Genomic DNA, 24,952 nt, shown 5'->3' with positions numbered 1-24,952 from the left:
TACTAGATCATGGGTTAACTTGAGGTCACTTATGGCCTTAAGCACCGTGTTATGTCTAGGGGTAGTCTCGAGTCATGAAAAAACATAGTATCTGAGCCTAAGGTTTTTAAAGTGTCCTAGGGTGTCTAAAAGCCATGTTAACTAGAGTCTTATGCATTGGTATGAAGTGCTTTACACTTATAGGTAAGAGGCTATGAGATATTTTAGTAAAGTTTTCCTTTTTTCAGTATTCATGTCATACGAAAGAGCGTGAGCTCTATTGAATTACTTTTTCTAACTTATCCTTCATTAATTAACAAAAAATGCTTTCCATAAGAAATAACGAAATAAGAAATAGGGATCAACGCACACCACCACCTCTTCAGGAATATCCTTTGAACGAGCATGTTTCCCATGCTGAACTCAGGACCACTTTCACTATTTTGAACCAACTGTGGCTATTTAGAATAACCAGTAGGTTGTTGCCCCAATAATTCCAGTAGTTATCACTATAACAACTAGGATCCAAGACTTTACTCAAATAAATCCTCCATTATTTTCCAAATCCAAGTCTGAGGAGTATCTACAAGAGTTTCTGGATGGTGTGCAGAAAGTAAAAAATATCATGGGTGTTACTGCTATTAGAAGTGCTATCTTAGTCACTTACTAATATTAGGGAGTGTATCATACTTTGTTCAAGCAGTAGAAGGAGGAAACAGGTGTTGAGGCAAGACCTATAGAGTAGGAGGAGTTGCTATGACCTTCTTTGATAGTTTTTTGCCACTTGAGTTGGGAGAGGCCAAAGTGTAGAAGTTTATACATATAAAGTAGGGTAACATGAGTGTGAAGGAGCACTCATTCAATTGGTGAGATATGCTTCAACTATGGTGGCTGATTCTAGAGCCAGAATGAGTAAGTTTGTGTTTTTTCAGATGGTGTAGTCAAGGCGTATAGAGTAGCTATGTTGATAAAAAAGACAGACCTTTCTAGATTGATGGTTCATGGTCAGCAAATTAAGGAGAAGAGGCTCAAAGAGAAGGAAAGAGAGAATAAGAGGGCCAAAACCAGTAGCTTTAACTTCTCACAAAATAGGTCTGATGGTGGGAATTATTCTCAGTTCTACTAGAAATTTTTATCCCAGCCCCATATTTAACTAGTACGCCAATACCTAAGTTCAGAAAGGATAATCGAGATAGAGAGCCTGACTCTAATCTCCAGGGTAGCGTGAATAGTGGTTACACCAACTCACACTAGAGAAGATATGGTAAGAATCATCAAGGAGAGTGCAGGGAAGGAAGTTATGTGTTTTGGATGTGGCAAGCCAGGCCATAGGATCAACAACTACCCAGTGGTTGCCTAAAAGAGAAACAAATATCATCAGTAGGGTCAGTCCAATTTTCCATCAGCTCCAGCAGGTCACCTGACTCAGCAGGGTGCTATATCTAGTGCCACTAGTGACTTTATGCTATCCAGACTCGGTACGATTAGGAAAGCTCCCTTGATGTGGTTATGGATACATTGCAAGTCTTTAAACTTTATTTTTATGCATTGGAAGACCCTAGAGCTTCACTTTTTTTATGACTCCTTATATAGCTATAGACTTTAGTTTCAGTGCAGATATATTAGAAGATCCCTTCTTAGTGTCTACCTAATAGGTAGTTCTATTATATTTAGTCGGGTGTATAGTGATTACTCGAGACAGTGTCTCAAAAAGTTACTTTAGTTGATTTTGTAGAGTTAGAGATGACCAATTTTGAAATTACCCCAATTTTGTCAACTGTAGAAACAGAATAGCATAACTCTAGTTTCCTAATTAGCTTGTGAATAAATGGAGGGGTAGTGCGTTAGTGCCTATACATCGATTTATCTCTTATCTTAATGCAAGAAAGATAATATTCAAGGAATGTACTTACCATCTTGTCTAAGTCAAAGACTCAAATTTTTGAAACTCCGAGTATTGAGTCAATCCCAGTAGTGAATGAGTTTACAGAAGTGTTCCCTAAAGATCTTCCTGGAGTTCCTCCCAAAAGGGAAATTGACTTTAGAATAGATATCCTTCCAGACACCTAGCCCATCTCAATTCCACCTTACAGAATGTCTTCAACCGAGGTTTAGAAACTAATGAAACAGTTGAAAGACCTCTCAGATAAGGGTTTTATTAGGCCTAGTATTTCACCGTGGGGTGCGTTAGTTCTCTTCATGCACAAGAAAGATGTTTCCTCCAAATGTGCATCAACTAGTTAGGGAGTTGTCACATCAACTCCTTATTCAGATAGTTAGAGGCTTATTCAGACTAGAGTATTTTTTAAATAGATATTTTGTTTAGGTATTGATATACCATATTTATTATTTATTTAAACTATTAAACCTTATGGCCAGTTTTTGTCTAATTTCTATATCTTTACAACATTATTATTCAGTTATTGCAGCAGGTACCAATCATGGGTTAGCCTGTGGTCCTTCGGGATTATGAGCACCATGTAGTATCTGGGCTACATACTCGGGGCGTTAAAAACTTGGTATCAAAGCCTAAGGTTCAATAGAGTCCTAGGAAGTCTAAAAGCCGTATCCAGTAGAGTCTTATTCATGGGTTTGTAGCGCACCACACTTATGGACAGAAGGCTATTAGATGTTTTAGGAAAAGTTTTCCTTCTTTCAGTATTCATGTTGTGTGAGTGAGCATAAGCTCAAGTTAAACTCTCTATCTAATCTATTCTCTCCTTTTTGTTTACAGATCATGACTCCCAAAAAGACTAACAAAAGAAGAAGCAAAAATCAGTCAGCACCTCAGTCCGTTCAGGTAGATCCACTGGACGATATGTCTCCCATGCTGAATTTAGAGCATCTTTCACCGCCCTAGCTCATTCTGTGGCAGCCCAAAATGAACACCCAGCTACTGTACTGGTCAACCTAGTGGCCAATACTACTACATCCAGGATTTGAGACTTCACTCGAATAAACCCTTCATCTATTACTGGGTTTAAGTCAGATGAGGACCCTTAAGAAATTCGTGATCAGGTGCAAAAAGTTACAGATATTATAGGGGTGAAAGTTAGTGAGAGTGTCAAATTAGCTACATATTAGTTACAGGATGTGGCTCAATCGTGGTTTAAATAGTAGGAAGCAGAAAGGGCCACAAATGCAGGGCCCATAGAGTGGAAAGAGTTTTCCACTACTTTTCTGGACAGGTTCTTCCCATTGGAGTTGAGGGAAGCGAAGGTTCTAGAATTTATTAACCTTTAGGGCAACATGACAGTGAAAGAGTATTCTCTCAAGTTTACTCAATTAGCTAGATACGCTCCTTATATGGTGGCAGATAGCAGGTCCAGGATGAGTAAGTATATATATCTGGGGTTTCTAGCAGTGTGGTTAAGGAGTGTAGAACAACAATGCTGATTAAGGAGATGGACATATCCAAACTAATGGTCCATGTTCAGCAGATAAATGAGGCTAATAATATGGAAAAAGAGAGGGAGAATAAGAGAGTGAGAATAGGTAGTTTTAACTTCGCTCAACCTAAGTCAAAGGGTTTGGATCATTCTCAGTTCTGCTCGAAATCCTCAGTTCTAGATCCATCCCCAGCCAGTGCTCTAGTACTGAAATTCATAGATAATAATAGAGATAGGGCACTAGGCCCTTAGCCTCATTATAACGTCAACAGTGCCCGAACCAATCCCTTTTTCCTGAGATACAGCAGAAACCACTAGGGTATCTGTAGGGCTAATAGTGATATGTGTTTTGGGTATGGCAAGCTAGGTCACAGAGTTAGGGATTGTCGCTAGTCAAGTTCCCAGGGTCAGCATAACCATCCCCCAACTCAGTCCGGTTACTCGAATCAGCAGGGTGCCACATCCAGTGCCACCAGTGGGTAATGCCCAAATAGACTCTATACTCTTCAGTCCTAAAAGGATCAAGAAAGTTCTCCTGATGTGGTCACTGGTACATTATAGGTTTATCATTTACATGTTTATGCTTTTCTCGATCCTGGAGGTTCTTTGTCCTTTGTTACTCCCTATATAACTGTTGACTTTAGAGACAGTCCTAAAATTCTAGCAGAGCCTTTCTCAGTCTCTACCCCAGTGGGTAAATCTATCATAGACCGGAGGGTATACAGAAACTGTTTGGTTATGATATCTCAAAAAGTCACTTTAGCAGACTTAGTCGAATTAGAGATGACCAATTTTGATGTCATTCTCAGCATGGATTGGTTTTATTCCTGCTTTGCCTCAGTTTACTACAGAAATAAAATTGTCCAATTTCAATTTCCAAATAAACCCGTCCTTGAGTGGAGGGGTAGTACTTCAGCACTTAGGGGTCATCTTGTTTCCTACCTTAGGGCAAGGAAAATGATATCTAAGGGATGTGTCTACCATCTCGTTTGAGTCCAAACTCTAGATCAAAAGACCCTACTCTTGAGTCAGTATCAATAGCATGTGAATTCCCAGACGTGTTTCCCAAAGATCTTTCTGGAATTTCTCCCAAAAGGGAAATCGACTTCGGAATAAACCTACTTCTAGATACTCAGTGTATCTCTATTCTACCATATAGAATGGCTTCATCAGAACTCAAAGAATTAAAAAAATAGTTGAAGGATATCTTAGATAAGGGATTCATCAGACCTAATGTGTCCCCATGAGGTGCACCAGTTCTATTTATGCATAAGAAAGATGGTTACCTCAAAATGTATATTGACTACCGTCAGTTAAATAAAGTCACGATCAAGAACAAGTATCCACTTCCCAAAATCGATGACTTATTTGACCAACTTCAGGGTGCCAGTTACTTTTCTAAGATAGACCTTAGATTAGGCTATCATCAGGTTAGAGTCAGAGAATGTGATATTCTGAAGACAAATTTTAGAACTCGGTATGGTCACTTTGAATTCTTAGTCATGTCCTTTGATCTTACCAATGCCCCAATAGCTTTCATGGACTTGATGAACAATGTGTTCAAATAGTACTTGGACATATTCATTATAGTCTTTATATACGATATCCTTATTTACTCCCGCAGTGAGCATGATCATGCAAGCCATCTCAGAATAGTATTACAAACCCTCAAAACCCATCAGCTATTCACAAAATTTAGTAAGTGTGAATTTTGGATAAGGTTAGTAGCTTTCCTTGGCCATATCATTTCCGATGATGGCATTAGAGTTAATCCCCAAAAGATCAAAACAGTGAGAAACTGGCCCAGACCTATTTCTCCATCAGATATTAGGAGTTTCTTGGGCTTGGCTGGCTATTACCGATGGTTTGTTGAGGGATTTTCATTTATTTAATCTCTTATGTTCAGATTGACTAAGAAGAAAGTCAAGTTTTAGTGGTCAGATTCTTACATGAAGAGTTTTCAGGAGTTGAAGACTCGACTCCCCTCAGCTCCATTTCTTACCCTGTCGGATGGGTTAGATGGCTTTGTTTTGTATTGTTATATATCAAGAGTAGGTTTGGATTGTGTCCTCATGCATAGAGGTAAGGTTATAGCCTATGTCTCTAGGCAGCTTAAGCCTCATGAAAAGAACTATCCAACTCATGATCTTGAGTTAGCAGCAGTAGTATTTTCCTCAAAGATTTGGAGGCACTATTTGTATAGAGTGTATGTTGATGTGTTCATAGACCATAAGAGCCTGTAGTATGTATTCTCTCAGAAAGATCTAAACCTCCATCAGAGAAGGTGGTTGGAGTTGTTAATGGACTATGACATGAGTATCCTATATCATTCGGGTAAAGCCAATGTAATGGCTGATTCTCTTAGTAGGATATCTATGGGGTGTGTTGCTCATGTGGATGATGGTAATAAGAATTTAGATCAGGAGGTTCATCAGCTTGCCCAACTAGGTGTCCGCTTAGTCAATTCATCAGAAGGTAGTGTGTGGGTGCAGAGTAGTTCAAAGTCATCCTTAGTTTCTGAGGTAAAGGAAAAGTAAGATAGGGATCCCAGTCTTTTCAAGTTGAAAGAATTAGTAAGAGATCATAAGATAGAGGTTTTCTCCCAAGAGGGAGATAGTGTGTTGCGTTGCCAGGGTCAGCTATGTGTGCCACGTATAGATGACTTGAAGTAGCAAATTCTAGTAGAAGCGCATGGTGTGAGCTACTCTATTCATCCAGGGGCTGCTAAGATGTATCGTGACTTGCGGGAGATATATTGGTAGAGTGGGATAAAGAGAGGCATTGCAGAATTGCAGAATTTTTGGCTAAGTAATCAACATGTCAGCAGGTTAAAATTGAGCATCAGAAACCCAGTGCATTTATGCAGGAGTTTAGTATTCCCACTTGGAAGTGGAAGAGGTAAACATAGATTTTGTGATGGTTTTGCCTCGTACTTGTTGTCAGAACGATTCAGTTTGAATCATTGTAGAAATAATGACAAAATCAGCTCATTTTTTACCAGTCCATACCTCTTATTCAGCTGAAGACTATGCCAAACTCTATGTCAGAGAGTTAGTCAGATTGCACGGTGTTCCATTGTCCATAATCTCATATAGAGGTACCCAATTTACCTTTCATGTTTGAAAAGTCTTCCAAAAGTGTCTTGGTACCCGATTCTACCTCAGCACAGCCTTTTACCCTCAGACAGATGGTCAAGTAGAAAGAACCATTCAAACTTTAGAGGATATGCTACGAGCTTATGCAATAGACTTTAAAGGTAGTTGGGATGACCACTTACCTTTAATTGAGTTCACATATAACAACAACTATCATTCCAGCATTCAAATGGCTCCGTTTGAGGCACTATATGGGAGGAAATATAGATCTCCCATAGGATGGTTTGAAGTGGGTGAGGCTGCAGTGGCAGGGCCTGACTTGGTTTTTGAAACCTTAGAGAAGGTTCAGTTGATCAGGGAAAGGCTTAAGACCTCTCATAGTCGATAGAAATCATACGCAGATATGTGGAAAATGGATCTCGAGTTCAAGATTAGTTATTATGTGTATTTGAAAATCTCTCCTATAAAAGGAGTGAAGCTGTTTGTAAGAAGGGGAAGCTTAATCCCCAATATGTCGTTCCTTACCGAATTCTCAACTATTTAAAAAAGGTAGTGTAGCTTACAAGATTGAGTTACTATCAGAATTAGATTCAGTGTATCTAGTGTTCCATGTCTCCTTGCTTAAGAAATGGATAGGTGACCCAGCAGCCGTAGTCCCTACAGAGGGAAAAGATATTCAGAACAGCCTCTCTTACAAAGAGATTATAGTCGAAATCCTAGATTTTTAGATCCGCAGTTTGAGGAACAAATAAGTCCCTCTAGTCAAAGTTCTTTGGTGTAATTAGTCCATTGAGGGAGCTACTTAGAAAGCAGAAGCAGACATGGGGACCAGGTATCCTCACCTCTTCTCCGTAAACTCAGACTTAGCCAAAGGTAACAGTTTTCCTTGAACTTACTCAGTTTCGTGCTCAGATTTTCATTTACAGATTTTGTACCAGTTACCATTACATATTCAGTTGTGACTTCATACATCAAATATGCATGTGCAGCCCAAGAAACTCAGCTTATTATTAATCCCAATCATGCATTCATGAATTAGGTTTAGCTATGTACGTATGCATCAGATATGCATGTTCAGTATGAAATTTCAATTTATTAGAAATTTCAGTCATGAAATCATACTTCAGTTGTACATATATCATATCTAAATCAGTCTATTAGTATTCTCATCTTAGTCAGTCTCATTTGAGTATGAATGTTCCCAAGGGGGAGATATTATAAGACCCCATAAATTCGTAAGCTTAACTCTATCCTTTAAAGCTTGTTAAGGGGTCCAAACTTGGAAAATTTTAGTTTAGTCAAACAGTGTCATTTTAGCCTTCGTAAGTTAGAAACTCTATCTCATGACCTCTACGACCTTCAAATGTAAATCTTTAGGTTGAATCATGATCAGCAGTGTTAGTAGGTGTCCTTGGACATGTTCCTGATTTTTCGGACTTTGTTTGAGAAAAGTTTGGAAGTCCAAACCAGAGATCGATGCGATTTCGACGCACCACATCGTCTATTGCATCAATGAATATTTTTCTCCAGCTCCTCAGTGCAAATTCCAGTGAACTGAAGTAGACTAGACGCGATGCGTTGGCCATAGCATCGACCCCATCGACGTGATGCGTCGGTCAGCGCGTCGCTAATTTAGTTTTCAATGATTAAAAGCTGCATTCCTTAGGGGTATTTGGGTTTTTACCCACGATTATCAGCACCAAAACATAAAATTAAGCACCTTTAGAGGCAAAATTCATTCTCTTTTTAGAAATTACTCAAGAACAAAATCCCTAGACGATCAAATTTAAAACTCAAGGCTTAAGATTTAACCATCATTCTTCAAGAATTTAGCAACTAAGGTATGTCATGTGTTCATCGAAGGATTTCCTTCCACCCTTGGAGTTCAAGCACCTTGTTTTACAACAAGTTAATGAGTTTGATGGATTTCATGGTTGAATTTTAATGTGTTCATGACTACCATGTTAATGGGGTTTCTAGTTCGTGATTCAATTGCGAGATGCATTCGAAATTATTTGTTATATGTGTTGTACTATGTTAATTCATGCTAAAACCCTTCAAATTGTGAATTTGGTAGTTGAAATTATGATGCTCACATGTTGTTTAGTATTATGTGCACATACTATGTCCTCCAAGTGTTTGTTGAATTGCTCATGTGAGCTAAATATTGAAATTATATCATATTAGCATGTATTCAAGTTCATGTCATGTAAGTGTTTGATAGAATGTCCCAATGAAGGAATGATGGTCAAACAATTAGCTATCATGTTTCAAGATTTTGCCATGTCCTATAATTTATGCTATCGAGTCCTGGGGGTATTCAATACCTCGATAATTTAGTTATTTACCTAGAGCCATGGTCAGTCACAGAATAGTATCAGTCATGTCATGATTAGTAGAATTCAGTCAGTTACATAACTCAGGGAAGCTCAGTAGTACTTAGTCAGTTAGTAGAATTCAGTAGTATTCCATCAATCCATGAAACCCATTGAACTCAGTTAAGTTTAGTTATACTACACGATCAGTAAAAGTTCAATCTAGCCTAGAATAGTTTAGAATTCAGTCCAGTGTCTATTTAGTTGGGAGTAGGATTCAGAACTGAGTGAACCTAAGGATGAGGATTCACCTGCCAGTAGAGGGTGTGATCCTTAGAAGCAGTCCTTGCATTCAATAACTACATAGCCATCATAAGTTGAGACATCAACCTGCCAGTTGAGGGTACCACTGTTCTCACTTATAGCACCAGCCAAATAAGGGTGACTCAGTTTGCCTTTACCCATGGCACAGAACTGACACCCTTCCAGCTAGGTTTACAGGTTGGACCCCAATCAGTTCAAAGAGGGGCATGTCAGTTAGATGATTACCTCCCATAGTCTCAGTTTCAATCTTCAGAATAGAACTCAGTTCAATTCTACGGAATCAGGACTATCAGAATAGTTACTCAGTTTAGTATGGAACTCAGCACAGTTCCACAGAATTAGGACTGCCAGATACAGTTATTCAGTTAACAGTATTACAATATCAGTAAATTCAAATATCAGTAAACCAGTTATTCAAAACTCAGTATCCATTGTTATCATGACCTCAGTTACAATTTACGTGTTCGTGCATGTACTCTCATTCAGTTATACTTATGTCATTCAGTCTGTATTGTTCATGCATATGAACCCATACATTTTAGCCTACCTCACTTTGCATACCATTACATTCAAAGTACTGATGCATACTTTTATTTTGTGCTATGATGTCTTGTATCATAGGTTCAGACAAACAGACTCCCGATCATATTTAACAATTAAGATATTCGGCAGTCAGAGTTAGTGGTGAGTCCTCATAGTCTGAGGATGTGGTTTTTACTTTAGTATTTTAGTTCATTTAAGTAGTTTGGAGTTAGTTAGGGGCTAGTCCCATCAACTCCTTATTTAGACAGTTAGAGGGTTATTCAAACTAGAGTATTTTTCAGACAGATATTCAATTTTGTTATTGATATACCATGTTCAGTTTTTACTTATACTATTGAACCTTATGTCCAGTTTCTAGCTAATTTTTGCATTTTTACAATATTGTTATTCAATTATTACAAAAGGTACCAGTCATGGGTTAGCTTGTGGTCCTTCGGGATTATGAGCACCGTGTAACATCCGGGGTACATACTCGAGGCATTACATATAACTTGTAGGCTATAAAAGTGTATTATGAGTACCACATAAGTGGTATTCAGTAAGCATTGACCGACTAAGCTGCAAAGATAATGCAAGTATAAATAACATATAAATAAGAAGTATAAATTATAAGAAATAATCTAAAAACTAAGAATAATAATACTAACGAAGTGATAAGGATACCTATCATGAAGAACCAATAATCTGGGACAAGTGAGATACCATAACTAACTAGCCAATATACAACAGTAAAGTGAAGAAACAGTTATACCATATATAATAGTACAGTGAAGAAATATACATACAATGTATAATAATATTAAGAAAGAAGGAAATAATATACAGATCACGACTAGGGAAGAGTGTACATATATATACATGTACCAATGCAATACCAACAACCAAACATAAAGAGACTACTATGACGGAGCTAGTCCAATATCTCGAGGATCATAAGTGATATAGGAGTTGTCTCTTGCATAATCAGGGTTTCTAATCATTATATATATATATATATATATATATATATATATATAAAATCATAAGATAGTATGATGATAATCTAACCTTACTATAGTAAAGAATAAGGGAACTCAAAAATGTACCTACAACCCCGGGTGCCAATTTACAACTAATCCTATCATGACCTATATGATAATAACAAAAAAAAAGAAGTAACCGGTTAGCCTAGAAAATTAATAACCAAACTAGGCTACCATAAGCCTATAGAGCCACAAATAAATACTCAACAAATAACAATTATAATTTGTACCTGCACGAACCCTCATAAGACCAATAGATACATGTGACACATAATTACACTAGTCTTAGGAAATAAATACTAATGAATAAATGCAAGGATAATCCGGTACTATCTACAATCAAGTGCTATAACATACCAAGTGTAGACTCCTCCTCTATCTAAATATATTGCAAAGGTAGGACCTACAACAACTATCCTTCTTTGGTATCGTGACTCATCTAACGAAGGGTCCCATAGGTGACTTGGGATATCTGTATCCCAAATCAAGAATTTCATAATCCATAATTAATCTAATCCATCCAGTATTGGAGAGAGATAAAAATATAATAGAAGCGTAAAATCGAACTAAGATTGAATAAGTATAATTGTGTAAATTCATTGCATGAGATCAAATTTGTGATTAAAATAATATAGTAATGTAGAAGGTATTAGAATCTCCCTTGACCAAAGTAAATAAGTAGTAGTAAAAATAGTAAATCAATAATGGACCAGGATCAACCTTGATCTAATTTTCAAAATAAAATGTTTAGTTTAAACATGTCATAATCCCATAATAAGTATGTTACGAATTTCATTTTCAAAGAAATAATTTTAAGGCTAAGAGAAGTGAAAATAAATCCCATTTTGGAAAATAGTTATAAAATCAAAGTTTTAATCAAAATCATACTACTAAATAAGTGTAGATGCATCTAAATATATGTATACCATTACCAACATCCAAAAAAATACAACCATAAGCCTCTAAATGTCATAAATTAGAGCTATATTCTTTTTAGAGGATAGAATACTATCATATTATCTAACTAATATCGTGCACATCCTCAGACCCAATAATATATAAATTAATAAGATATTAGAATAATAATCCAAGAAACGGGTAACAAAGGCATAAATCTAATATAAGGATCTAATCAGGGATTTCCATTTAACTTCATAAGTTTGATCATTCTTTGAATTTCAGATGAAGTTGCTAGGAAGTGTACATTGTTGGCACTGATTCAATGCCACAAAAATCTAAACAAACTATTTCTCAAGCTGTTTTAGGGAAGTAGCATATGATTCAATCTTTTTATACATCCTCAAAATATTTCCCTTAAGGTGGTCTTCCATTTTTTTACCCCCTTTACAACCTTTGCAAACATATATTCAATCCTTAAATTTCTCAAACCAATTTCACGATTCCTAGGTGGAACATAAAGACCACCCTTATCCTTATAGCCATTTTTTCTCCTTTAATCACCATCCAAATCCCTTCTCCTATCTCTATAACCAGAATTATTAGAGTTATTGTCTTTATAGTAGTTATAACCTTAATTCTCTTGCTGAGTGTTCCAATTTCTTGGTTAGAACCTTGATGAGTGATTATTTTACCACTCATTTGCACTCAACATTCATGCATATTACTATGTTTTAAATGAATAAATGAGACCTAATTGTGATTGAATGCACTAATATCCGTATTTTGCAGGAACATTATTGATGAGATAGAAGGATACGGATTGGAGCTAAAAAGGACCAAAAGGAAGTAAAAAAATGCAACTAAAGACTTGAAGCAGACATGACCTCAGTTACTGTGGTCGCGGTCTGAGGACCACGATTGCGGTCAGTCAATAAGGTTAACCTACCGCAGTAGCATGAGCAAATTGTGATCGTAACGAAGCCCATACTATCACGGTCTAGATAAAAAATGCAGACCAAGGGCAGAAATATAAATGCATGGATCCCAAATTTGACAAAAGGAATACTCAAAACCTAATCATTTATCATATTCTACCTTTCTTAATTTTGAGGTATTGTTCTAGGGTTTATAGCTTCTATTCTTGGATAAGAAAATATTGTATAAATTTTGAGTGAAGAATATTTTAGAGTCACTTCCAAGTGAAGAATTAGTGAGCTCCTAATTAAGATTTGTTGGATCTCATAGTTTGAAGTAACATTCACTTAGATTTTTCTCAAATCAAATCCATGGATATTTTGGGTAAATTTTTACTTATTTATCTTATGAGTAGCTAGTTTTTTCTCATGGGGTTATGCTTGAATAGGGTGTAAATATATGTGGAATGAGATTTGTTTGTGCATTTACTAGTTTGTCGTGTTGGATTCTACTATTTCTTGAGTAAATTGATTGGGATTTATGGGTGAAAGCCCCAAATACCCAAATGGGTTTGATAGATTGAATCCTAAGCTCTTAAAGCTCAATCAATCCTTGAAAGAAGGGTTTGGATGAACTTTGGGGAGCCACATCATCCTTGAACGAGGGATGTGGGAACCAAGGCAATAATAGACAATTTATGAGCATAGTTGACTAATCTTCACTATCTTAGACATAAGGGTGATGGTGAAGTTGACTATGCTTAAGGCACCATCCTAGAAATAGGGGTGTTTAATTAAGGTATTAAGTGATTTGATTGAAGAACTCATTAGGTACTCAAAAGGGTTAATGAGTGAAACCCTTGGGTATTTGTTAACAAACTAGCCTCAAGGATTTCTAACCTAACCTACCACATACTAACACTTAGAATTTGCATCAAATTATCACACACTCATTCATATGTTTCCCCTAGGAAAGAATAATCCCAAGATTCGTGCCTAATTGCCTAGACTCTAATTATTCGCAGCCTCAAATTAATACCAGAAAATCCCAAAAAGAAACATTAGTGTTAATACTATTACCACCCTCAGTTTAATATTTTTGTAATAACCATTTGAATTTAACAAGTATTCATTATTTCAAATTAACTTAATTATCACTCACATTGTTCCTTATGGATTCGACCTCAACTCCAAAGGTTGGTAAATATATTGACGACGATCGCCTTACACTTAAATTGACGTGTAAGTTGAGCGTCATAAAAAATGGTGCCGTTGTCGGGGAACAATTTAGTGTATTGGGTTAGTTTGGAATTCTCTGTTACTTTCTTAAATTCAAACTAGTAAATATTTTTTAGTGATTTTCCTTTCTTTCTTGTGTTAGGTAATTGTAATACCCCATATTTTGGGCTAGTCTATGAGCCGTCGTTCTTACGTGTATAAGTTATTACCCAAGTGATTCTCATGTGAATATAAGTTTCATAATCTTTATACTAGTGTGTTGAATTCTCATAAGGTTAAAAATGTTCTTAGAAATTATTTAGAGCCAAGTTGAGCTAAGATCCTTTGATTCGTCCAAAATTCGATATTCGATTCTACAAGGGACTACTTCAAATGTGTATAAAATTTTATATACATGGAAATTTTTAGTTCAAGACCCACAAAATTGTAGATAATTGAATTATCTTTCCAACGATACCAATTTCGCCAAAATATGATACCCGAGCTAAATGTTATGGCTATTTTCGTAAGAGAGGCAGTAATATCACGCGATTAGAGTGTGACACACGCCCTATCGCACGCACCCAATTTACAGGTTCTGTTTTCGTGTTTTTAAGGGCAAAAAGGTCCTTTACTTCACCCAAGCTCATCCATAACAAATAATTAAAGCCTTAGGGAGCATTATTTGCCCCTTTACTCATAATTTCTCTCCAAGCCTCCCTCAAGAACAAACCCTAATCCCCATTCAAGAAATTCAAGCTTTTATTACAATACCTTCATGAAAAAACCATGAATTTGGTTCACTAATCTAAGAATCTCAAGAAAAAGCTTCAAGAACACCATTAAAGATTCAAAAGTTCAAGATTTTACATTCAATTCAGCCTAGGAAATCCAAGATTCGAACTTTCTCATCCAAGATCATCCATTAAGGTATGTGGGGTTTCAACAAGCCCAATCCTTTAGTCCTTTTGCCCAAAACTTGTTTTAACTTATAAATTACAGAATTCTATGTGATTTTTCATGAAATTGAAGTTAGGGTTTATACCCAATTTATATTATTTGAATATTATGATTTTACAAGTGATTGCATATTGAATTGCATGACTATTTTCATGTATTTATGCGCGTAATGCAATTTTTCAGATTTTCGAAAGTGAGTTTAAGTATGATATTGAGATTCTTTATCTTATTATTTTGATGGTGTTGAAGTGTTTTCAAGAAGCATATTGAGTTGGATGTTTTTCTATGTTTTTGAATGTTCATTTATGAGTTCTAAACTGGGATTCATTCCCATTATCACTAATTACAAGATTTTGAGTTTTTGAGAGCCGTTGAAGATAAATTTCATGAGTTTGTTTATATTCTTATGAGCATTGCTGAAATTTCCAGATTTTAATATGATTTAAGAGTGTTTATGTTATCAAGCATGAATTTTGAGATGTTTTGACATGAGTTTGAAGCATGAGCTTTAATCCCTAAGATTGAGTTTTGATATTTCAAGAAGCTTATATTTTTAGCATGCTTTGATAAGAAAGATTTGATCTTTTGATCCTACACTAATATAACAAATTCACATTATTCATATAGTTCATGATTTATAGCAAAGAGAAGTGTAATTGGTTTTTATTATAAACCCTTATACTATTTTAAGATGAATTTCATAAAAGTTCTGAGCCTAAGTATGAGAGTAGTATTTAGTACTGAGTTGGGTATGATTCCAAGGTCTTGTGCCCCAGAACTACATACCACCGTAGGATTGAGATTTATGGGCCCGAGGCTGAGATAGTGATCACTAAAGTTAAGGTTCTATTCTGATGGCAAGGGTAGAATAGATCTCCCCAACCTGGGTAAGATGTTAGACTCCATGTCAGCTCATATGGTTTATGTCAGTTAGAAGAAACTACCAATCCCAAAGTTACAAAGTTCTAAAGTCCCAAAAGTCCATAATCTCAAGTCTTTTAAGTCCTCAAGTTTCAAAAGAAGTCTCCTATTCTCCTCAGGATAAAAGCATGAGTTTTGAGAGTTATTGTTTTGAGATCTCTTCAGTTTTCAAGTTTTGAGGAAAAGAGACAAATACAGATTTTAGAAACTAAGTATAATGACTCACGAGATTTACACTATATGTTTCATGATTCATGATTTATGAGATTTATATTTCAGATTTATTCAAGATATGTGAGTCATTTATATCAGCATGCATGATTTCTATAAAGAGTGATAATATTGTTTAACTATTGCATACACTGCCATATACTCAGTACATCCTCAAAGTACTGATCCGCATATATGTCTGTGTGCTACATTGTCTCATAATGTAGGTAAAAGTTGTAGCGTATATACCATATTCAGTCAGTTCACAGCTTCCAGTCTGCAGGTGTGAGTCCTTTGAATTCAAGGGCATGAGTTAGTTATACAGTTTGAGAAGTGTTATACTTTCTTTATTCAATCGTATTAAGTTGGGATAGTTGGGAGTCATGACCCGGCTACCTATAGTCAGTACTTGTAGAGGCTTTATAGACAGTCAGTAGTGTTAATTTATTTAATTTTAGTTTTGTTTGTAAGAACAGAGTTGTGATCTTATAAATTCAAATTTCTATTGATCCAGTTTAGAAAAGTTTTGTGTTTCCATTGATTTTGTTCAGATTTATGTATTTTATTCAGTTGCTTATAAGTATTCCAGTAGAAGGGTTTGCTTGGGAACACTTGTGACTCTAAGAACCGTGTGACATCTCGGGACCCATTTTGGGGATTTTTATTTTCCTTTTCTCTATTGCATCTTCCGACAAATATAATTTTGGTAGTTTGTAGTTTTATCTTGACAATCTATGTCCATATTATGATGGACCTCACTTTGGAAGAGATTGCACATACGCTCTTTGAAGAGAGATGGAAACACCATCTCTATCTTTTTGGGAGTATGATTGTTCTTTGTGTGGTGGTCGAGATGGACATTGGAGTGATGGTCCAAATGCCCCCCCCCCCTTTATTATGATAACTGAGTTGATAGGTCTTATGATGAGACAAAGGATGAGCAACATACCAAATCCAATAGTTTTGAAATTTTGGATCAGGTAACTACAACGGGGGATAATGTGCAAGAAATAAACCAATCCAATGAGGCATTTGGAAGAGAGATTGTCAAGATGGAGGAAGTGGGCATGGATATAAACCTTGAAAATACGACTTTCTTTCCCACTTCCAAAGAGGAGGTTAATAAAAAAATAGAAAACAAGCCATGATGATGATCTTGGTAGCGAAGAATCCTCGGTGATTTCCCAATCAATCGAATCAAATAATGTTGAAGATTCCAAAATAAAGGAAATGGTGATAGTGTCTAAAGAAAAAGCCAAGAAAATCTCTCATGATGACTCTAGACCATTTTAGGGTGAAAGTGCTAATGAGGAAACGATTTCGAAATTTGGGGATAGACCTCATTCAAACCCATTTCAACATTGTGCTTAGGGGATGTGATGAGAATCCATTCACGTAGATGAATGATGGATTGTGAGGACAAGGAGTACAATTTATACATTTTGAGATTTGACATTCCAAATGAGTAGATAGAAGCCCCACCATCAATGGCCAAGGAATTCAACTTCCAATTCACAACTAATGGCCTATTGATGTTCTCACCTTTATCCAAGGAGACAAACCACAAGTTTGATATAAAATTGGGAAAAGGGTTCAAGTCCTCAAAATGACGAGATAGAGGCTTCCTCGTCAATTCCTCACATCTTCTAAGTTTCATCTTAGAAGATTTGAATCTTCTGTCCCTCAGTCGCTCATTGCATAGTGAAGGAAAGTTGGGAAGGAGATTCAAATCATTTAATTAGAAGAATAAAAGGAAGTGGAGGAGGTTTCGTGCTAAGACGTTAAACTAAGCGCTCGATGGGAGGCACCCCACCAAGCCATGAAAAGTGGTCCGTATCCTTTTATTTTATTCATGATAGAGTAAATTTTATTTTTACATTTTTGCATGCATAATCCACGTAAAGGTAGTGCTACGAGGAATTTTGATTAAAATTGAAAAATAGAACGGTGAAATTGGCATGTTTGGACTGAACAGAGGAGTGCAGAGGACCAAATTTTTTGTCTCAGTTACCGCAACCGCGGCCCATGCCTCTGCAATCGCGAAGGATGCATGCCCGCGATCACAAAACGAGGACCTCTATTGTGGTCAAATCAATTTAAATAACCATCCAAATGCCATTTCTCCATACGCCTATTCTCAATTTCCCTCAGATTTTCTTCAAATTTTTGCTTTTTGTTGAGTCCCCAAGTGTTCACTTCATTGTCTCATAATTATTTTCAATGTAATTTTTTTGCTTAGAACTTGTAGTTTAGGGAAAGGCTTGAAATAGTGTTTTTAACAAGAAATCTATACTTATTTATGAGATTTGTGGTGGTTAACTATTGTAGATGGTGTACTAACACGACATGACCTCGGGCCTTATCGTAATAGGTATCCCAAGTCCAACCAAGATCGGGGACCGCCCCTTATTACTTAACCTAACCACCTATGTCCAACCAAGACCGGGGACCGCCCCTTATTAAGACTCTAGGATAGGGTTACAACCGTGAATGACCCAACCGAGTCCAACCGTACCGCACCAACCGCCCAACCATACCAAACTAAACCATAGACCATAAACCAAAGGGAATACCAAAACATAATACGAAAATCAATCCCAAAATGTAATGGTATGGAACAACAAACAATATCATCCAATGATGTCAGCCCACCAGCTTATTCTAATGCCAAGCTCGATACTAATATCGATCCTGCCCATACCAACCCCAAGAAGTATCACAAAGCCTCTATCCAAAAGAGTAATCAAATTTGATTGGGACATGTCACCAACCATGGCCAAAACCAATATCCAAAATAATAGAAAAATGTCTAAAGAAATCCATAACATGAAATGATGCATTTCGAAAGGATGAAAGCTCACTAATTCATTCTAACTGCTGATACTATATCCGCGTGCTAAACAAGAGGAGTAGAATGGTCGATTCCTGCATAGCATTAGTATACAACCATCAGTAGATGGGGTTAGCGAGTGACTGCTAGCATGAATATCAGGAGAAGGATTAAATAATACCAGTCATAAAACCAAGTAAAACAATCCATAATACATACAACTATACATATATAAGTTTTGGAAAAGGGGACCGGGTTTAGGATGCACTTAAAACCTTTACCTAGGCTGGGTAGCTTTGCCGTCCTAACCACCCAGGGGCTATATAGGTTTAGCTTCCCCTGCTGATAGGGCCCCAGTGTTTGTAACCACATGACTAGGGAATATACAATGGGATTCCTAGTACATCCCCCAATATAAAATGTGACACATGCACATGGTCATCAAGACCCCTCATATCGATAAATATGAGTTTTTGATTTTGGTCCCCCCGGGATCACCACCGTCCACGGCTTAGCTACACAATCCACCATTAATGCCCAATTAAAACCATGCCAAAATAATACACTTACCATTAATTAACCAAGGACAATATTGGTGGTACCATCATACCACCCCTTACTTGCAAGCAATATCTATAGCCAAACCATTTAGGTTACGGGGACCTTAGGTTCCCCTCCATATACCATATTAAATCCACTTTGGGAAACTTTTATGTTCTCCATAATCTTAACCAGTTAGCCTTTAGCCTTTTCAAACCATTTAAACCATGCATAAATCTTTTGTGCAGTTTGAAACATGCGAGAGTTCCATTAAAAGAAGTCAATGAAATGAACATATCTTTATAAGTATTTATCAAACACCTTGGGGGCATAATATAACCAAAACCAATTTCCAAAGAACATTAAGCCATTAACATGAAATCCAATTGTTTAGAACCATCATTAATGCATATAAAAGCATAATTAAAACCATAGGAAACCATAACTAAGCATTTAATATTAAAACCCCCAATAATAGTTAAAATCATAATCATGAAATAGTAAAACCATGAAATCAATCATATAAACCATGCATTTAGTTGAAACTTACAAAGAGGGGAGAGAAGCATGCCTTATGCTAAAGAATTGATGGAAATAACTCACCAAGACAAGCCCCAAATCAATCCGTAAGATGAAACCCTAGCCTTCTTGCCCCAAAAGCTCTTGAGAGAATTATGATATTTTTTTGGAATAGTTTCTATGTATTAATGAATAGAATGATAGGGTAAATAACCTCCTAAGTGTATTAGAAGTCGTTGGTCCTAATTAGGGTAAGTAGGGAAATGTCTTGAATGCCCCCACTTAAGTTTCTTAAAAGCCCATCATAGGGATACGACTGAACCATCTGAGTCGTACCCTTCTATACGATTGATCTCCACCATTCGTATCCAAGCCTCAACCCTTAGATCAAATACTGTCCAGTATATGACTCATCCAACCAAGTCGTAACCACAACATACCATCCGTACCCATATCCGTATAATAGAATAAAATACCAGGTGGATTATACACAACCCATCATACGAGTCCCTGATATGACTCGTACCAAACCCTTACGACTTATACCCCTAAGTCGTTCCCATTACAGTGACCAAAACCATCCCACTAACTAACATTGTTCAACATACAACAGGACCATACCAGTTGTACCCTAGCATATGGCTCATACCCATGCATCGTATTGGGTCCAACGAATAAATTTCTATGAAATTTTCTAAGGGTTAAAGCCCAGGATGTTTTAGTCTGCCCTACTAGAAACATTCATTCCAGAATGACGGACAAGGTAGGGGTAACCACACATAGAGTCATTTGCATTATCAAACATCCCTATACCAAAGTTTGAAAACAAAGAGGCAAAGATGTTAATCTTTCCATTAACAAACTTAGAAAATAATGATGTGTACAAGAGATATACCTTTCGCACGAATACCAGGAGCAGAAAATAAATGTGGATACTTGAAGTTCATGTCCTCTTCTGATTCCTAAGTAGCTTCTTCCACCTTATGGTTCTGCCATAGAACCTTAAATGAAGACATATCCTTGGTCTGTAACCGACAAACTTGCCTATCTAATATCTCAATCGGGACCTTTTCATAAGATAGAGAATCCAAAATATCCAATTCTTCCAAAGGAACAATCGAAGAAGGATCGCCAAGACACTTCCTCAACATAGAAACATGAAAGACCGGATGAACCAAACTTAAGCTAAATGGCAACTTCAACTCATAAGCAACGTTGCCAACTCTTCGAAAAATCACATAAGGACCAATGAACCAAGGATTGAGTTTCCCCTTTTTACCAAACCACACCACTCCTTTCATGGGACACACCTTGAGGAATACCCTATCCCCAACCTCAAACTCTAAGTCTTTATGCCTAACATCCATATAGTACTCTAAGTTTTAAGCCTATCCCAAATTAACTTGACCTTCTCCATCGCTTGATAAACCAAAATTGGACCAAACATATCCACTTCTCCAAGATCAACTGACCCAATAAGATATCTACACCTCTTACCATACAACTCCTAGAAAGGATCCATACCAATACTCGAATGATAGCTATTGTTGTAAGAAAACTCCACCAAAGGCAGAAGTTCAACCCAATTTCCAGCACAGTAAATTATATAGACCCAAACCATATCTTCTAATGTCTGAATAGTTTGCTCCACTTGCCTATCTAATTATGGATGAAAAGTAGTACTAGACTAACCTTAGTCCCTAACTCTTTCTTAAAAGACCGCCAGAAATGAGACGTAAAACTCTATTCCACGATTAGACATAACTGAAATACGTACCCTATGTATCTTCACAATCTCCTGGAGATACAACCTCGTATAATCCTCTACCAAAAAGGTAGTCTGCATTGGCAAGAAATGCACAGACTTGGTCATCCTATCCACAATGACCTAAATTGAATAATATTAATTGCGAGACCAAGGAAGACTGGTAACGAAGTCCATATTGATCACTTCCCACTTCCATTCAGGCAAATCAATTTCTTGATACAACCCTTCAGGCCTTATGTGCTCAACCTTAACCTATTGACACACCATGCACTTTTTCCTGAATTCATCCATATCCCTCTTCATGCTATTCCACGGGTATATCTCTTTGAGATAATGATATATCTTAGTCAAGTCGGTATAAACAACATAGCATAACTCATGCGCCACAACAAAACCCTTTGTCATAGCCTATTGACATTAGGAAAGCACAACCTCTCTTGGTACCATAAAGTACCATCACCACTGATCTAAAAGACTACTACCTTTTTCCTACCAATATTACTATTGATTTTCATCAATATAGGATCTAGCACTTGCTTCTATTTAATTTCTACACTAAGAGATGGCCGACCACTTCTCACACCATCACACCACTATTCTTAGAATCTAAGATATAAAATCTAAGATTATCCAAGCGGTGAAATCCTTTACCAATTCCCGCTTGCATTCTTGTATATGAGCCAAACTACCTATAGATAACCTACTAAGAGCATCAGCAACCACATTAGCCTAACCTGGGTGGTAGTGAAGAGTCATATCATAATATTTGAGAAGCTCAAGCCACCTCCTCTGCCTGAGATTAAGATTTTTCTGAGTGAACGTGTACTGAAGACTTTTGTGATCAGAAAAGATATCCATGTGAACACCATATAAATAATGTCGTCATATTTTTAAAGCCAACACAACTACCAATAACTCCAAATCATGAGTAGGATAATTTATCTGATGTACCTTCAATTGCTTGGAAGCATAGGCAATCACCTTCCCATGTTGCATCAAAACACAACCAAGACCTACCCGAGATGTATCATAATAAACCACAAACCTATCATTGCCTTCCGCCAAGGTCAGGATTGGAACCAAAGTCAACTTCTCCTTTAACTTCTCAAAGCTCCCTTCACAAGCATCCGACCAAGAAAAATTAACCTTCTTCCGCGTTAACTTAGGTAAAGGAGTAGCTATCGAAGAAAAGCTTTCCATAAACCACCTATAATACCTGGATAAACCTAAGAAGCTCCAAATATCAGATGTAGTCGTAGGCCTAGGCCACCTCTTCACCACAGTTACCTTCTATGAATCCACTATAATCCCTTTACTAGAAATAATATGACCCAAGAAAGTCAATGTGTTCAACCAGAACTCACACTTAGAGGACTTGGCATACAACTTTTTTTTCTATAAGGTCTGGAACACCACACGGAGGTGATTAGCATGATCCATCTCACTCTTTGAGTAAACCAGAATGTCATCAATAAATACAATGATGAAGAGATCCAAATATTGCCTGAACACTCTGTTCATTAAGTCCATAAATGCTGTTAGAATATTAGTCAACCAAAATGACATCACCAAGAACTCAAAATGCCCATACCTAGTATAAAAAGCCATCTTAGGGATATCTACCTCATTAATTTTAAGCTGATGGTACCCAGAATGAAGGTCTATCTTAGAGAAGAACTTGGCACCTTATAATTGGTCAAATAAGTCATCTATTAGGGGACAAGGATATTTGTTCTTGACCATCACCTTGTTCAATTGGCTATAGTCAATGCACATTCAGAGGGAACCATTCTTCATGCACACAAACAACACCGGTGCAACCCATGGAGAAACACTAGGATGAATAAACCCCTTATCCAGAAGATTCTTAAGTTTCTCCTTGAGTTCTCTCAAATCAGTCAAAGCCATTCTATATGAAGGAATAGAAATTAGATGAATGATCGGAAGCCAACCAATAGCAAACTCTATTTCCCTATCCGGAGGAACACTAGAAAGATCATTAGAAAAGACCTTAGGAAACTCATTAACCAAAGAGACCAAAGATAAAGAAGGACCTTTCAAAATAGAATCTTTAACCAGGACCAAGTGATTAAGACAACTCTTAGAGATTAACCTCTGAGATCTAAGATAAGAAATAAACCTTTCCCTAGGAGCTAAGGAACTACTTTCCATTCTATAATTGGTTTACTAGGAACTTAAAGATAACCCCATGGGACTAATAATCTAGAGATGCATAACAAGAATGCAACCAATCCATACCTAGAATTACATCAAAATCTATCATATCCAACTTAAATAAATCCATCATGGTCTGCTTTCCACCAACAGCTACCACACACCCCTTGTAGACTCTCTTAGCAATAACTGAGTCACTTATCAAGGAAAAAATAGAAAAAGAAATTGAGATAACTTTTGGATTGAAACCAAAAGACACAGCCACATATGAAGTCACCTAAGAATGAGTGGACCTCGGATCAAGCAAACACTAAAAGTCATGAGAGAAAAACTGTAACTTACCAGTAATGACATTAGGTGATGCCTTGGATTTTTGTTGGGATGCCAAAGCATTCAATTTGTTTTGACCAACACTAGAAGAAAGACCAGTAACAAAAGCAGATGCCAACCCACCAGGTGCAGGAGCAAAATATAAAACCACCAGAATCTTATTTGCCCCCGTAGTAACCTTATTGACCAAAAATTCCTTAAGATGATGGCTTACCTAGCCACACTTAAAGAAAATTTCCCTTTCTTCCTTGTAATAACCCCAATAAGGATGACCACAAAATTGACAAGGAGGACACAAAGAAACTAACTAGCCTCTGTTTACCTGAGATTAGGCAACCTGTGCTTGAAAATTATCACAACCTTAATGACACCTATATCCTAACTGATAAGGAGCACTAGATAAAAGGATCTCGAACACCCCTACTTCTTTTTATGCCACTTGCGTCCATCCATACCACCCTGAGGCTGAGCACCTCCCTGATCATAAAACCTGCTTCACTTTTCTTGCCTATCCATTAACTTTGTCTGCTTCCTTTTCTAATCCTTGACCTATTGCATATGAAAACTCAACCTCGAGATATCTATATCTTTAATTAGCAAGGTAATTTTATCTCCTAAATCAAATCTCTATTAAACCTAGAAGCAAACTTCCTCATTCTCAACCTTATATCAGCCACCAAAAGCAGGATCATACCTTGATATCTGAAGGAACTTCAAAGCATATTCCTTTACAGACATCCCTGATAACGCTCAACTCACTCCTATGTTTGAGGGGTGAGGCGGTTGTCGTCAATAACCTAACTTATGTTGGGGTCAAATCCACAAGGATTGAAGTATAAATTTTAAATCTTATGGGTGCTCTAATTACTAAAAGGTTACCCTGAATACTAACAAACACGACATGTAAAATAAAATAGGGGAACTAATTTGGGATTTGTTTGTAATGATTTTTGGCTAACAATGCCTGAATATGACACTTTTTACTTATAATTAAGATTTG

The sequence above is a fragment of the Capsicum annuum genome, chromosome 6 (genome assembly GCF_002878395.1).
Source record: "Capsicum annuum cultivar UCD-10X-F1 chromosome 6, UCD10Xv1.1, whole genome shotgun sequence".
In the NCBI taxonomy this organism is placed as follows: domain Eukaryota; kingdom Viridiplantae; phylum Streptophyta; class Magnoliopsida; order Solanales; family Solanaceae; genus Capsicum; species Capsicum annuum.
This window is presented reverse-complemented; position numbering follows the sequence as displayed.